Source organism: Hetaerina americana, unplaced genomic scaffold, assembly GCF_022747635.1.
Source record: "Hetaerina americana unplaced genomic scaffold, ioHetAmer1.1.p SCAF_4, whole genome shotgun sequence".
Lineage (NCBI taxonomy): Eukaryota > Metazoa > Arthropoda > Insecta > Odonata > Calopterygidae > Hetaerina > Hetaerina americana.
In genome coordinates, this window is record NW_027286985.1 from 63,677,121 (window position 1) to 63,694,624 (window position 17,504).

At 41.8% G+C, this 17,504-nt stretch overlaps 1 long non-coding RNA gene across 3 annotated transcripts; it reads left to right on the forward strand.

Annotated features, from left to right (window-relative positions):
- The first annotated feature begins 228 nt into the window (after positions 1-228).
- Positions 229-1,682, forward strand: LOC139692148 (uncharacterized). 3 transcript variants are annotated; one of them, XR_011701715.1, is made up of 4 exons: positions 229-593; positions 695-1,137; positions 1,194-1,323; positions 1,412-1,682. It is a non-coding gene; the product is annotated as an uncharacterized lncRNA (long non-coding RNA). The 3 variants fall into 3 exon arrangements; XR_011701714.1 differs by having other exon boundaries at positions 1,215-1,323; XR_011701716.1 differs by lacking the exon at positions 695-1,137 and having other exon boundaries at positions 417-593; positions 1,215-1,323.
- The last annotated feature ends 15,822 nt before the right edge of the window (positions 1,683-17,504 follow it).

Sequence of the window (17,504 nt, forward strand, 5' to 3'; positions counted from 1 at the left end):
TGAAAAATGCAATGCTCAATGCCGAACATCCGCGCAAGAAGGTTACTTAGTTGAAATCAAGTAATTTCATCATCTACGCATGTGCTTGGATGGAATTGACTAGTTCAGGTATTTCCTTTCAATTATCCTTCGACGCAACCTGAGCATGTGCCAAGGTCTTTGGAGTTGGCAGCTTCTACTGAAAAATGCAATGCTCAATGCCGAACATCCGAGGACATGCAAGGAGTTGTTATTGAAAGAGATTAGGAGGATGAGGAATCTCTCAAGGATGTTGGGATATGTTCAACGAGTGAGGTCAGCGGAGTGAAAAAAACCCACTCCACTATCCGATCTTGCTTAATGCAACCTCCTCCTCTAACTTCCTAGTTTTAGCACGTAGCATGATGCTCTACAGAAGCGTTCCTGTATATAAACCCTCAGCTTTGAGTCTCCATCATTCAACACCTGGCAGAGATCTACTACCATCGCTATTATCCGCTCTCCTCTGATCATCGCCGCTCATTGCCGAATTGCCGAATTGCACCATATTCCAGTCTTGTCACCACTCCTGCACCAAAAATCATCATCATGGAGGCTACTACTTCTGCTTCTGGGTAATTATGACTTAGAGATAATTAACATTATTTTAAATGTTATTTGAATATGGTTGAGGAGGGGTCTTAAATATATATATTTATCATATTAAAATTTTCAGAATTTCCATCATCATTAGGAAACTACACCCGTTTGCAAGTACCCCTATGCCATGCTATGAATGCCCTGCTGGATATGATATTAGTGCTGTCCAGTGGGATATAATTCCTAAGCGGGGGCGGGCTTTAATACCTTGCGGATTCTCCCTTGAAATCCCCAAAGGATTTTACGGGAGACTCGCATCCCGCTCTAGTCTTTCGCTGAGGTATGGGATAGAAGTTGGGGCGGGTGTAATTGATCCTGATTATAGGGGGGAAATTAAGGTTCTCCTCTATAACCATAGTGATGAGGATTTTTTGGTGAGAAGAGGAGCTAGAATATGTCAAATCATCCTTGAAAGAATCGCTACAGATGTTTCATTTGTAGTGTCTGATGACGTTACCTCTAATAGTAACCGAGGACAGGGTGGTTTTGGCAGTTCTAATCACCCTCCAGTTAATTGATGTGAGTAACGATTAATATATATATATATATATACATATGATTTATTGTATACAAAGTTTTCGTTTTTACCTTTGTAGGATGGAGTCCACCCCCTCAACCACGACGCTTAACAGCACCCCCACTGTCAGCGTCACCACCTCCACCTCAACGTCACCCGAAGCGTTGACCTCTTCATCAACTTCTGTGGTAGCTTTTTTAACTGGTTATATCAAATTTTAATAATGCTCGAAGTGTAATTAATATCTACTGACGGTACCTATTTTTATTCTGGCAGGCTAGCATCCGGGAAAGATTCTTTCGGTTGCAGGAGGAGGGGTCATTTCTGAAGAAGGAGGATTTGGAGGAGGAAACCCGCTACCGGGTGGAGAAGGTGGAGATGATGACCACCCGATTCGGGGAGGGGGTGGTGGCGACAATCTTTTTTCGGGGGAGGGAGAAGAAACTTTTTCTCCCCCGAATGTTTACAATGACGGTGGGGGAGGTTATGATTTATAATTATAGCCAAGAAAAGTTTTTTATATGTAAAAAAAATAATCAAATAAAAATTATTTGAAACAAAATGTTCGTTTTAATATATATGAATTTCCACAATTTTGTATCCCTATTCCTTAGAGAAAACATTATATATTTGGTCCACCTATTTGGTATATCAAAGTTTTAGAAATTGGGAATGTTATACCCTTATGTCTGGTATCGTACAGAATTTTAAAAATGGTACCTCAATTAGGGATTTTTCCATACCCTTAGTTTTCCAAGGGTAAACACTTATAATTTTACGGGTAATTCAATGCGGAATAGATAACTAAATTTTCCCTGATAAACTTTCAAATTTAAACCTTATTTTTATCTAGAGGGTTTTTTGTAAACGCCACCGCCTAATTCTTATCCTTTCTTTTAGGAATAGTGACCTACCTATTTGGTATATCAAACTTTTAGAAATTGGGAATAGTAAACACTTATGCTCCGTATCATATAGCATTTTGAAAAGGGTACTTCAGTCGGAGATTTTACTATACCCTTATTACCCTAGGGTGAACCCTAATATTTTTACGATTAATTCCACGCGGAATCGGTAGCCAGCTGTTTTCTGATAAACATTCAAATTTAAATCATATTTTTATCTCTTCAAACAACGGAGTTATTGAGCATAATTCCCGAAAATTTCGGCTTTTTTGGCCATAGGGCCAAAACCACTGGTCCGATCGGTCTGAAAGTTCTGGAAAATACTCAGTACGATAGTACTGAGTACCCCCACGGTGCTCAACCCGCTAAGGGGTACATAGGGGGTGTCCTTTCGACAATGATATTCCCGTACCCTGAAAACCCTTGGATACCCTGGAAAGGGTCTCCGGTTTTCTCGCCGGGAATCGAAGGCGGGCATTGAGAGTGACCCATCTTCACATTTGCTCGCTTCTAGAGCGTATAGAAAAAATGAAAAAAAATCCGAAAAGCCAATTTGGCTAACGGGTCATACTTACCCCCACAGCTTTTGGTGTTAGCCCCACGGAGGAAGATCTCATCTGGAACCCTACACGATGATTAGGTGGGCCTATAGATCGGGACTATTTCCCGATCTGCTGGCGACCTAACGCCGATCCGTCCCCTTTATATACTGCGTAGAAGGTGTAGTGGAAAGGGAAAAAGCTAAGGGGTGAGGGATGGGCGTTTCCCGGTTAACGCAATTCTACTCTCTCTTCATGCCCTCCGCTTTAAATGTCAATTTCCGAATAGGAGAAGGAGACTGATTAATAGGTATAGAATGAGAGAATAGCAAAGCGGAATTGAAGAGAAATAGCGGGAATTTCAAAAAATTAGGTCTTGAGAACTTTAATTAATTTTTACGGGCTTATTTAAAGTGCTATCGAAAAAATGATGAGGAACTTTTTTACATATAATCAAGTTGTCTTTCCATTATTTTTGTTTATTTGTTGTTATCGTTATTATTAAACGAGATATTTGATAAAATCTATATATTGTCCAATATAAAGAGGACACTTTAAGGCTTTAATCTGAAGTATAATTACCTCCCTTTTCACTTGGCACCGTTTGTTGTACTCTACAATCGATAGTTCTGGAGATATAAGAGGCGATGGCCTTGGGTCATGATTTTTCCTGCATGGGTTGGGTTGACGTCGTACAACTAGATTGCATATGAAGGAAAAATGCCCCCCCCCTCTTTCACGTGACGTTATTTGTTTTTCTCTGCGACCGATAGTTGTTGATGTATCCGGGTTTGAGTTTCAAGGTGAAACTTGCGCCAGGATGATTTTTCCTGCGTGGGTTGGGTTGACGTGATGCAATTATATTGCCTGTGAAGGACAAATGCCCCCCTCTTTCACGTGACGTCATTTGTTTTTCTCTGCGACCGATAGTTCCGGGTTGGAATGTCAAGGTCAAACCTGCGCCAGGACAAACATTTTCCCCCTACTTTCTCAAGCATAGCACTTAATCTTATGGCGCAACTCCATGCTCGTACTAATTCATATTTCTTGACCGGCTGTGGGATGTTCAAGACTGTAATAGAGGGGAGAATGTTAGGCAAAGGAGGAAAGGGCAGGAAGAGAATAGGGATGTTTGACGGGATGAAGGGAAGAAGGAAGTACTCAGAGCTGAAGGGGGACCTGATGTAAAGTAGGATGTTGTGTTTTGCTGGGGTTCACTAAGTGTTTAATTTAGTAATTTTGCCCATCCAAAAACCTACCTTAACAGGTATATTACCTAATATATATATATATATATATATATATATACTCGTATATATATATATACTCGTGTATATATATATATATATATATATATATATATATATATATATATATAATGAATTGGACACCAACAAACAATATAGAAACACATCAATGATCACTTACACGTTATTTCTTGATCATTTTGACGGAATTATGCTCCGTCTTCATCGGAAGATAGATAAGTAATGACTGCTGGAATAGTAGAGGCGAGGGGTGCGAGAGAAAGGGAAGGGGGCCAGGGGACGGGGAGAACGGGAGGCGGAGGCGGGGTGAGAGGAATGGTTGGGGAGAGGAAAGGGAGGGGGAGGCTAGAGGGGAGCGGTGATAGGGAAGGAGGGAGAGGGAGGAGGTGGAATTGACACAAAATCGGAAAAGAAAACAATCTGCTCACCGCAACTATTGCTACATCCGAGACCCAGGTTTCAACTTACAAAGCCGTGATCAAGACCCTGCAAGTCGAAACAAAGGCCACGTACACCAAAACTCATGCGGAAAAACATAGTATTCAACTCTCCGAGTAGTAGTAGTAGTTTTTAGGGGAGGCGACCGACAGCTAAGGTCATTTGCGCCATAGGGGATGGACAGGAAAGGATGAAAGGGTGGAGAGAAACCCGGCGTCGGCATTAGCCTACTCTTTACGAAAGGCGCCAAGGGGTCCGCAGCTTAACGTCCCATCCGACGGACGCCGTACTCACTCAAAGTGCCCTCCACAAAGCACCTCAAGTAGGGATCGAGATACCTCTGAAAAATATTCAACACCGCCGGGATTTGAACCCGCGCCCTCAGGGTGGGAAGCCAGTACGTTAGCCCCCGCACCATCTCGATCCCCTCAACTCTCCGGCATGCATCGCTTCCACAAAGTAACAATTTTAGGCCATTCCCATCAGTGAACGACATTGAGGCCCGGATGACGATAGGCCATACAGAGGTATATGAATGCTATTTCAAGAGTTTTTAATTCTATAGGGTTATCGGATGTGGGAAGGGGCGCTAGGACGGAAACATTGTAGCACTGGTTGAAAGGGGTATTATGATGGGAAGCATGTTTGGGTATGGGGAGACCCGCGGGCGGGGCGGAGGGATTGCACGAGGCTCGGTGGTTGTTAATCCTAAGATACAGGGGTTTGGAAAATTGGAATTTAAACAGACTGTTAGCCATCCCCCTTTCCAAAAGTAATTTTGCTAAAGAACTCAAAACGATTAAAGGTTTAGCATTGAAAAATGGTTACCAAGAAAATTTAATTGACAAAATGCTACAAAGAAAATGTTCCTCCAAAGCATACAATCTTTTGTTCAAACCTATTAATAGGGAGGAAATAGGTTACAAATGGTGCAAACTCCCATATTATGGTATAATTTCACAGAAGTTAGCCATCCTTTTTCCTAGAGAGAAATTTCGAATAGCTTTTTATTATAATAAAAACTTAAAATCATTCTTGAACAACACTAAAGACAAAATATGTACGCAAAATAAAAGTGGTGTGTATAAGTTAACTTGTGGGGACTGTGGTGCTATATATATAGGTCAAACGGGGAGGTCATTAAAGACACGGGCGGAGGAAAATAAACGCTGTTTTAGAACTTGTGACCTAAAACAATCGCACTTCGCCAAACATCTATGGGAAGAAAACCATGGGAGTGATTTCAACCCAGAACTGTTACACAAGAGTGAAAAAGGAATGAGGATGGACAAGTGGGAAGAACTTGAAATCAGAAAGAAGTTAAAAACGGGTCATTTGGTTAATGATTCATTGTTTGAATACCTCTCCCCAATCCTGGAAGTACCCCTTTCCCTCACAGATAGACCCGACAAATCCCCCCCCCACTCTAAACCAACCAAGCACCTGTCCTGACGCTTAACACCCCTCTTCCCCCTCCCCATCAACGCCAATCCATTTTCTTTCGCCTCCTCCTCGTCCCCCTCTCTCAACCATCCCTCCTCTCCCTCATGATTGGCATAGAAGTGGACTGCGACTGATTTATTTTGTACCTGATGATGACGCTTGAGCGTTGAAACCGGTTGTACGCTATTAAAGGACAGCAGTGGAAAGTTACTTGGTATCCTTAATTTCACACACCCGATTGTTCGCGAAAATTTCGTACATCACAAATCGTGTGCAAGTTAGCCACCGAAAATACTTACCGGCCAATACAAAGAGCGAACAAAGAATGTTGAGTGGACGAGCGCTTTTGGGCCGATATCGTCCAGACGGAGATTAGACATGGCAAAAATTTCCCCTTCCCGCACTTGAAACAACAGTGGCTTCGTAGGTAACGGTTTGGGGACGAGGAGGGAGGAACCTGAGAACTTCTATGCCGAGGTATTAGACGGTTCAATGTTACGAAAAGGGCTTGCAAGTGAACATCGAATATTTAGAAGATTGAAGTACATTTGTAGAAACACTGTCAAAACATTTTTAACGAGTATGATTTAAGTGATCAAAATGGAACTAATTTACAAAATACACTTATTAATTGAAAGTTATTGTAATCGCTCATGGATCCGTTAAGTCGAAAAAGTCACCAGTTTCTTCACAAGATCAAAACTCCAATAACTATGCCTTTAAATTTCATTTAGGATTTTAACTATTGATTCCACGCAAGGAAGATAAAATTATTCTTCTCCGGTCAGCAATGGGCACTGGTGGTCAATGGCAATTGGTAAAAGAATCCTCATGGGCAACAGGGTCTTACAACAATTTCGACAGAAATACTCGCGTTTTGCATATACGAGGTGTGATTAAAGAAAGACCGCACTGATTTTGTACTTCGCAAATCGTTCAACGGATCAAAACGAGACGCAAAGCGCCATCTAGCGACTTATCTAACGACTAAAACGAGAAGTGTTGCGTTTAAGTCGATTCATTATGCAGCAGCAGCGGTACGTGTCTTAACCTGTTCGTCGCCGCGTGCAACGGCAGCAAGGAAGGAGCTAGAGGAACAGCGTGTGCGCGTGAAATTTTGTTTCAAACTAGGCAAAAGTTCTACAGAGACATTTGGAATCATTAAGCAAGCCTTTGTTAGTGAAGCTATGAGTCGAAAAGTGTTTCCAGTGACAGTCGTTTTAAATCGGGCAGAACCTCGACAGATGAAGATTCGCGAACCACTTCGACAGTCCCCAACCACGTCAAATTGGTGCGGGCAAATCGCTGTTTGACTGTGAGGAAGATATCTGAGGAAGTGAACATTAGTTTTGGATCCTGTCAGACAATTTTGACTAACATTTTGGGCATGATGCACGTCGAGTCAAAATTCGAACTGATGAACATAAGACAAAAACATGTGGACATTTGACAGGAACTCCTGGATTGAGCCAATACAGACCCATAGTTTCTTAAAACTATCGTGACCTGTGTCGAAACCTGGGCTTACGGTTATGATGTTGAGACAAAAGCTCCGTCTTCTCAGAGGAAAGGTCCTCTTTCTCCGAGACCAAAGAAAGCTCGCATGTCCCGGTCCAATGTGAAGGTCATGCTGGTGTGTTTCTTCGATTGGCCAGGGCTGACCCATGATGAATACGTCCCTCAAGGTCAACCGTCAACATAGATTTCTACTCAATGGTTATGAAGAGGCCGAGGGTCGTAGTGAGGCGAAAGAGTCCGGGTATGTAGAAACAATGAATGGCGCTTCCACCACGATAACGAGGGGTCACACGACGCTGATCGTGAGTTTTTCGCCAGAACCGGAACTTCCGTGAACCCGCAGCCACCCTTCTCTCCTGACTTTTTTGTATCCAGAGTTGAAATCAACCTTGAAAGGGCGCCGAATCGACTCTATTGCGGACATTAAAACTAATTGTTTGGCTGATCTGAAGAGGATCCTTTAGGGCTGCTTACGAGGCAGGGTTCGAGATCAGGAAGAAATGTTGGCAAAGATGTGTCATCAGCCGAGGCATTTACTTTGAAGGCGACAAGTCCGATTAAGCTGTACCCGTCGAAATAAGTTAGAAAATCATTCCGGTCTTTTTTTATCACACCTTGAACATTACGGTAGTACATTATGTAAGGGCCCTTTTGAGATACGTAACTCAACAGCGATGCCAAAATACAAAAATTGAGTCAAACATTTTACTAAAACAGCACAATTGCGCCCATAATTAATATCGGGCTTAAGAAATATCGTCCGAATCCCATTCCGGCTGTGAAGGAGTGGTGATTATTTAATCTTCCACATGAAACTAATAAGCCTCCTATAGGGGTGAACAATGTGCGGGAGGATGAAAACTATGTTCCCTTTGTTCAATAAAAACAATACCATAACCCATTTCACTATTTTTTATTTAACAATGACAAAACAAGAATCGAGAAGAGGCAACATCACAACAAAATGACATCTGGACTCGTGCCCAGTTTAAAAAGACCCGGAACGCTGCAATGACTGCATGGCGCACCAACATGCCGGCGATGGAGAGGTGCCACTGCCGCTACACGCCGACCAGTTGCCGCCGTAGCTGCTGAACGAGCACCGGCGACATTTGGTCAACAACGGCCACGCAGCCAACGGTGAATGGACAACAAAATCAGCTTTCACAATGATCTCAGAATCTAACGCATCTGGAAGATCATTGTGAAAACCAGTTTCGTCAAAAGAAGGAGAGGTGCAGGGCGGCAATCAGGAGCAGCCGCACCCGAGATGGGACGCCGACGCCACAGCCGAGGAGAAAAAAAAAGAATTTCCGACATTACATATGACGTACGACCATTGACGCCTCTCTAGGCTTCAAATGCACGTCTTTCCTTGGGTTCAATAACTCTCTCTTCGGTTTATTTCCCGCTACCAAACCCAGCGGCTCATTCAAAAAACCTGAAAATGTTGCATTGAAGTACCAATAACACTGCGATCCATCAACTCTTTAACAGTTCGGCTACCCAGTCTGTTCTTTGCTGAGGATAATTACAGCCTGATCGCCTCAAGGATAACCAACCAATCATGCATGCAGAGAGAGGAAGCTTTGTTTCATCAGTCAAGGCATCATTCACACGACTGATTTAATTACCTACATAGCTGTTACGGAAGCGGCAAGAAAAATTTAAGCATCGCAAATATCACACGAGCTTGAAAAAGAAAACCCTTTCCCGCTTGTGACATTTTTAGTGAATTCCCAAGAGAATAACTGCTTACACGTCTAGGTTGTAACTCGCGCCGTAACACTTTGACCAGATTATTCCACCTAGTCGCAATGCCTCTATTGACCCGCACTCTTCATCCATGTAAATGCAACGCTCGTTAACCATCGCTCAAAGGGAGTGACGTAGGTACATGACGTGTCGGCAGCACGAAACTTATCTCCTTTTACAAAAACCCAGCTGCAAACTTTTAACGACTTCTCTTATGACCTCTTTTCTTTTTAGGGCTCAAGACGTTCATTTTTTCATTTCGTTCGCAATCTTCGTCCTCCCTAAGGCCTCGGAGCGAGTAGAAATAAGATCAAGCCCTTCGGAAGGGTTCCGTATCTGCCGGGCGACAGGGGTCGCCGCCGCCCGAGGGGAAGCGGTCAACTTCGGAGGGCTGGGTCCAGGGATGGCGGGGGAGAGGGCAAGAGGAAACCGGGGGATCCATGGCAACTCGATATGGACACACCATGCCGTTTTGGAATAACACGCTAAACGGTCCGGAGATGAATGAATGAAAACAGATGAACATCTGAACGCGGAATGTTCGAGAAGAAGATACGACTGGCCCCGCCCCCGCTCTCCCAGCCAGAGGGGAGGCAGAGTTTATTATCGCCAGCTCCGGCCTCGGGGTCAATGGGGGTCTTTCACTCGCCCCCAGGAAGTTTTTTTGGTTCGGAAATGGGATACAATAGTTTCCGAGAGACTCAAAATATCCTTTCATTACAATTAACTCCTCAGAAATCTCGCTCGCGGTGAAAAATGAGACGAAAATCCAATGGTCGTCGAGGACTACGCACGGGGTTATTCTGCAAAACACACTAGTGACTAGCGGCACTACTCCTACAGCAACTTCGTTTCCCGGAAATGAAATTGCAGCACTTGATACGAAGATTTTTTGGAGTTAATCGCAACATTTCTCGTCACTTGGACTCGACATCGGGTAACACACGGAATCCTGTGCACCCTCTATAAAAACGCGTGGATGTCGCTTCGCGTGCCCTCCAAATGTCGTCAGGGTGGGAGAGAGATCAGGGTTCGCATCTACTACTCCATTAGTCGTCTGAAAGAGGGTCTCAGGAAGGCGCAGAATCGTCGGAAAATATCAAGGAGACGGGAAGGATAATTGATGAAACAATAGGCAGTATCTTGCACAATATTATAAATTACGAATACGAATTAGTGCAAGTTAGAAATTAAATGTCTTATTAGCGAGGAATACTCTTAGCATCAGTATAAATCCTGAATACAATTTGATATCATCGGGTTACTAACAAACAAGTTCGTCAACAGTTTCCTAGAAATTAGTAATATAAAAAAATTGTTCTCAATTTTCAATAAACCACGTTAACTCAATGAATAAATACCCGTGCGGTTATGCTCAAAGGGTGGAACGAAATTACGAAAGCGCAAAACCCTAACAAATACAGGATGTAGACCATTATCTTGGCTCGGGAGATTTCCTGCGAAGTTTTATAAAAGGGTCCACAATCCCTCATGCAGCCGCAGAGCACTAGTTCAGATGCGGTGCGAACGGAAACAAGACGTCATCAATGAAGGGAATGACAAAACGTCAAGCTTGTAAGGACTGACCCCGGTGAAAGCGAATGGTATGGTATGGTCTCCCACCGGATCATAAAATGCATGCGAGCAAGTCAAAAAAAGGAACAGTAAAAACCGTGATAAATCAGGAAGAAAGGAAACTAGTCCGTCATGGGATGTTCTCAAATATGCTCTGTAGGCAGTCCCGTCCCTCCTCCAATCTCCCCCCCCCCCCAAATTTAAACCCATTCTCGGGGGAGCTTTTGAGGGGGCGGGGAGGGCGTGAGTTAGGGGGCGCCGAGCTCCCCTGGCGGCGGGAAAGAGTCTCCCTCCGGTGAACGAGTGCATAAATAAACCCCACTCAGAGAAGTACTGGGGGACGAATCGTCGAGAGGAAAAAAACCTTAACACACGCGAGTGGCGCGATGCAGGGCGAGGGCAAAGGATGGCCACTGGAAGAAATGGAAAAGCTTGGAAGACCGATGAATAACAACAAACAGCAGGGGAGAAGGCAGGGAGGAGAAATATTAAATAGAGAAATTAATCGAAAGCGACCAAGGTTAGAATTCGGAGCGGCAACCCACCGGCACCTTAGTACACAAATGGCACACGTTCGAGTTGGAGAGCAGAAATGATTTCCGAGCCAATCCTGACAGTAGGTAAAGCGTTAAGCAAATATTTACCAGGCAAGTTCTACAATCAGACAGACTATAACTATTAAGCAGTGTAAAATTAGAAGGAATACACAGTGAAGGTCTTTGAAATAGAGAATGCAGAACAAGCTACGTTAAGTATTATGATGAGAATGAGGTACCTGATGATGACGCCGAAGCGTTGAAACCAGTAGTACGAATAAAAATTGTGTGGAGGTTACAAAGTATTTTCATTTAAACGAACATGAACCTCCACAAAGTTGAGCCCCAGACCATAGAACTCATGAGAATGAGGAGTGAAATGAATAAATTGAGTAGTGTGGATTGGCAGTGTTTGGAGAATAGTGACGCCAGGAATGAACACAGGATCCTGTAAATGCAAGGAAATTCAACAATAAAAAGGATGCACCTGGAAGAATGATTCAGAATGACTAGGAAAACAATGTCCCACATTTCTACGCTTTGAATACCCAACTTGAGGGTTTTTACACATATTCCCCGTCCTGGATTCCTCAACTTCCAGAATTTAAGGATAACAGGCCAAAACATGACTAGAAGAAAGAGAGAAATGGTCAAGGGAACCTGCTTCAGCATGCCAAATTCAGCTTGAATAATGCCGAGAAGAGTGAGTTGCATAGGAACAGGCAGAGCTGTGAAAGATATGCTCTGAGAGCTGGGAAAGTTTAAGTATTAATCAGGACAGACTATAAGAGGCTAGCCAGTTCAGAAAGGAAGTGAAAGACTACAGTAATCCGTGAAGAGCTAGCATATCTCTGGGTGTGTGCGCAATCTGGTCAGATAGCATTATCAAGGAGTTGAATGTTTACGGCTATCACTAAGTTAAAGAATGTTAGAATCAAACAACAATCCAGGAATGGTCATTCAACATGTGCCTAGCCATTTCATGAAAGTTGGGCATTAATGAATTGAATGTATTATCTGCTTGCCTTTTATTTCATACATCTATTTGACCTGAAACACAGGCAAGGTTAAGAATGTTTACCTATGACTGAAGGCAGAAAGGACAGTACGAGTTAGAATTGCATGCTGGACCATGGGTTCCAAATTATACAAAAAAACTAGAATAGGAAGGGCGAGAGCCCCAGGGCTCCACGCCTAAAGATAAACTGCATAAGTACGCAAAGTTCTGATGGATGTTATGCAAGAAGGGGGAACAGTGCACTGTTGTGTGACACCAGCTCAACCGCGAAAACCGCAAGCTTACAATTCAAGCATACAAAATTTGATGCACAACCAAATGAACTAGAATTCGAGAGAAACACACAAAACTCTTAGTATGCAGAGTATCTGTACGAGAGAGGGCTAAAATTAATGAGATATTCCTGACTAGAACAATAAAAAATTTTATCATGAATAAAAACATGCTCAAAATCGTCCAACAATGAAGGTGTAAGTTATTTACTGCATCACATACATTATATTGTTAGGTATTCTACCGGTTAAGGTAGGTTTTTGGATGGACATAATTACTAATTAAATAACTTGTGACCCCTAGCAAAACACTACATCCTACTCTACATCAGGTCCCTCTTCAGCTCCGAGTACTTTCTTCCTCCCTTCATCCCGTCCAACATCCCTATCCTGTTCCTTCCCGTTCCACGTTTGGCTAACATTCTCCCCTCTATTACAGTCTTCAACATCCCACTGCCGGTCAACACCCCCTTCATCCACTTTTCCTGCCTCCATAGGATTTCTCCCAACAAATCCCCTCTCTTCGCCCACCATACCAAGTACTTCCTCATTTGTTTTCTTCTGTCCATTTCACCTTCTCCATTCTTCTCCACACCCACATTTCAAAAGCCTCCAATCTACGTCTATCCTCCTGCTTCAATGACCACGTTTCCGCACCGTACATAGCTACGCTCCATATCAAGGTTTTTACGAGTCTTCTTAATATCCTTACCCAAAGTCCCCGTCATCAACTCCCTCCTCCTTGTGAAAGCCTCTTTGCCTAGCGCAATTTTTGGGGTCTATTTTTTGCCCTCCTATTTAAATGTTTAGCTTATCCCTTTTCTTTCTAGAAAATTGCATAACCTTTGATTTATTAATATTGATTTTCATCCCATACCGGTGGCACAATTTCCAATGCACTAAGCAATGCTTGCAACCCCTTGGCTGACTGACAAACTAAAGCTTGGTCATCAGCAAACCTAACTGATTTTATGAATTCCCCACCCAATTTCATTCCTACCTCCAGTTCATCCCATGCCTCTTTGATCATTTCCTCTACGATACATATAGGTTGAACAACAACGGTGATAATGGGCAACCTTGCCTTACACCCCTTCCTAACACTGCCCATCCGGACTCCCCGTTTCCCATCCACACCTGAGCAGTCTGAGACATGTACAGGTTGCGGATTAGCCTCCTTTCCCTCCAATCTATTCCTATTTTCTACAATGTAGTCATTAGTTTTTCCCAATTCACTCTATCAAACGCTTTTTCGAAATCTACGAAAAAGGCAAATACCTCCTGGTTGTGTTATATATTCCTCTCGATTAATAATCTCATTACTGCAATGGCATCAGGTGTACCTCTCCCCTTCCTAAACCTAACCTGGTCATCCCTTAAGTAATCATTTGCCCTACTCTCTATCCTTTTGTTTATGATCCTGAGAACAACTTTAGCTGCGTGGGATATCAAACTTATCGTCCTGTAGTCTTCACATGATGTAGCCTTTACCTTTTTCGGAATAGGAACTAAAACTGATCTCACAAAGTCTTCCGGCCAGATTCCCTCCTCATAAATACTACGGATCAGCCCATATAGCCTCTTCCTCCCACATTTCCCTAAACATTTCAATAGTTCCGCAGGAATGTTATCCAACCCCACAGCCTTATTTAGTTTCATCTCCCTTAATGTCCTTTCTATCCCATCGTCTTGTATGCCTGGGCCTAAGCTATCTTCCTCTACGTCATATTGCTTTTCAATGTCTAACTTTGTTGGTCGAAGTTCATTACTATACAGTTCTTCTATATACTCCTTCCATCTCTCTTGGATCTTTACTGGGTCAACTATTACCTTACCATGTATACATATAAGGGTATGAAAAAATCTGAAGAGAACCATGAACACAACAATTAACACTTAAGACATGATCATGATTACATGTTATTCAGCGTTTAATCTCTATACACCAGGAAAAAGATAAAGGCAGGGTAAGATGCCAAGAGATAATCACACATCTCAAGTATGGGGAAACTATGAGTTGTTAGCGTAAATAATTAACTGTTAGCTAACAAATGTAGAATGAAACAATTCGCAGATCAATTTGACATTGCAAGGGATAAACGCTTGGATCTGTGAAAAAAAAGATTAGAGGTAGGCATTTGAAATGGGTGACTAAGTGGAGAAACCCAACGGAAAACATTCTAGAAATATTAGTAATACAATTCATAATTTACTTCATCAGCCTCCACGTTAAGGTACTCAACGCCAAGAAATCACAAGATAAATTATACGAAGAAAATTCTAGATTTAATTAGCAAAGGGTCCAAGTCTTAGACATCCATGCGACCATCTAGGACTAAGCCCGACCCCGAGGGAGTGCTGAGAGCCATTTTGGCCTGCGACAGCCTTCAGGAGAGCATGGCAGTCGGCCAGGACGATCGAAGAGGCTGCCTCCGAGGCAGATGTCACCACACCCTAATTGCGCATAAATTAAGCATTGCATTCCAGAAGTTCAACCAATTGTTAATAGTCATTAAAAAATTTGTTACATAGTTTCAACATTTTCATAATGTTCTGTAAACATTGAGTGAGAGCTCTCCTAAAATGGGATGCACATTATTTGTTAAATAATACTAACAAGAAGTATACCCTAAGTGACAACGTATAGCGGGAAATTTGCATCTTCCAAATCATCTTCATTTGGAGTTTTATCTTAAAGATATCCGATAAAATCCACCAGTATGGGCCTTTCAAAGTGTCCACACTTTTGTTACAATATATCTGCATTGACTGATATGAATTATTTCGGTATTGAGATTCAGTAATTGAAAAGAATCCGCGAGAGGAGCTAAAATGAAAAATTAAAAAAGTTTCAACAATCATATCTCACATTATAAATAACGGATCGAAGCACTTTTCCACTTGATAAAAGTTTTTTTTTTATCTTACCACCAGGTTTTGATGTACTACATGATCAGGTGAGTAGGTAACCTGATGATGATGAAATACATCAAAACCCAGTCGTCAAATAAAAAAAAATTTCATCAAGTGGAAAGTGCTACGATCAGTTATTCATTACGTTCGACTTCCACCACATCACGCCTGAAGCTACTCTCAACCATATCTCACCTTCCAGTGAATATGGAGAAATGCATGCAATAATCAAAGATGGAGAAGAGATTCTCGAGTTGTAAGACGATTCAAATCAAACGTGAGCTTCCGTTGCACTGCAATTCGCTCACTTTCAATTCAGGAGGAGGAAACTAACATATCCAAGCTGGCTATTATACTGCACACACCAAAAATTTTTCTCACCAATGCAATTAAATTGCATTTTAACTCTAACCGGTATTATACGTATATTCCAGAGATTAGCAAAACTTAATTGTTCAATAGCATTCATGCGGATGAAGGAATATGCCAAAAAATTTAGAGACCACTTCATTATGATTTCAAATCATAATTACTTCACTTGGGTTACAAGCTCCATCTCTTACGGAATTGTTCAAAATTCACCCGTATCAAGAGGTTGTACACTCAAGTAAGGGAATTTAGTTATTTTAAATTTTCCCCTCCTACAATAAAACAAACAACTAACTTGCTGACTATCATCTATTAACTAATCAACCATACTTAATCTATCATAAAATGATAACTTTATTTTCGGGAAAAATCTAAGGTGGATTCTAATGCAATATTTTGTTAAGCATTCCAAGCATGTGAGGGGAACTTAGAACACACACACACACCACCACAGTGCTCCCAAGCCAGCTGAACCACCCCACTGGGGACCAATTAGAATCCAATATGTTGGCAGCTAAATATGCGAACTATTCCCTTTCAACTATTAAATAATCATGTACTCATCTTCCAAACCAAAAGCAATCTGGCTTTTGGAAAATACAAGTCCGTGGAAAGGGAAAGCATTCCACTCAACGAAACACACTCGTCATTAAATTGAAAGGTGTCAACCTATCCCCCCCCCCCCCAAGTGCCCTTATTCCCAATAATGTACATACACCACATAGATTATCACCATTCAATGACCAGCCAAATATTGAAATGAAATTATTGATATCGTAATTCCACACACTTCATTTAAAAACAAGACCCAGGTATCGCCACTTCAGGGATGACGTTACATGTCGTTCATGACAATCATGACATTCAACATCTAAAACCTGGCTCTCGCTTTTAAATGAAGTGTGTGGAATTACGATATCAATCATTTCATTTCAATATTTTATGCTAATTACATAACCATATGATGGAGACAACAAATTTCATGACCAGCCAAATATTCTTCGACAATTTAAACACCATCTATACGTGACAATAGCGAACTACAGTCATTAAACCCTTGTACTCCCCCATTTTGATTGCTGTCAACTAACATGAACTAAAAATACAACAATGAGCATGTAGGAATTATGGGTGCAACTAGATGTAAATGGAAACATTTCATTACGCATCAAGCAAAGCCGAAGAGGTCAAACACCATCATGCACATTTCCTCAAGGTCTCACTTTTAGAGCTATGCCCACTGTACCTATAAATAACCATCACATGAAAAATTGATATCCCAAATTAACCAATTCACCAAAAGCCTGCACCTCGACAGTCAACTCACGGTTCTCCATAGTCGGAAGACCAAACATGGAACTCGTACGCCCACAAAAAATAAAATAGTACATTAGGTTTTCATTTACAAATAAATTCTATCATTAAGAATAGCAAACAAATATCTTGCGCATAAATATGTCTCAAGAAATTAAATCAAATTATCAAAGTCTTAAGAGGCAAAGGCCTCTTCACATAAACAATATTAACCCAGAATCTGAATTTTGTGTGTTTAATATCACTATTCAAGCCTTCATTATGCAATTAATATTTTAGTCCACACATGTTGTTTGAAAATTGGCTCTTTTCTTTTTGGAATGTGGTTATAATATGTAGAAAACATTGTTAATGTATGACATCTCCCGACCTCAAGAGACCTGCGCTAAATTAAATATTTAACTACCGACAAAGCCTCTGCTCTCAGAGAGTGTCATTCTTTCAAGGAGTAGGGATTGCCAGAAGGACTCAACTCTGAAGGGCATAGAGGATGCTTCAAGGCTTTC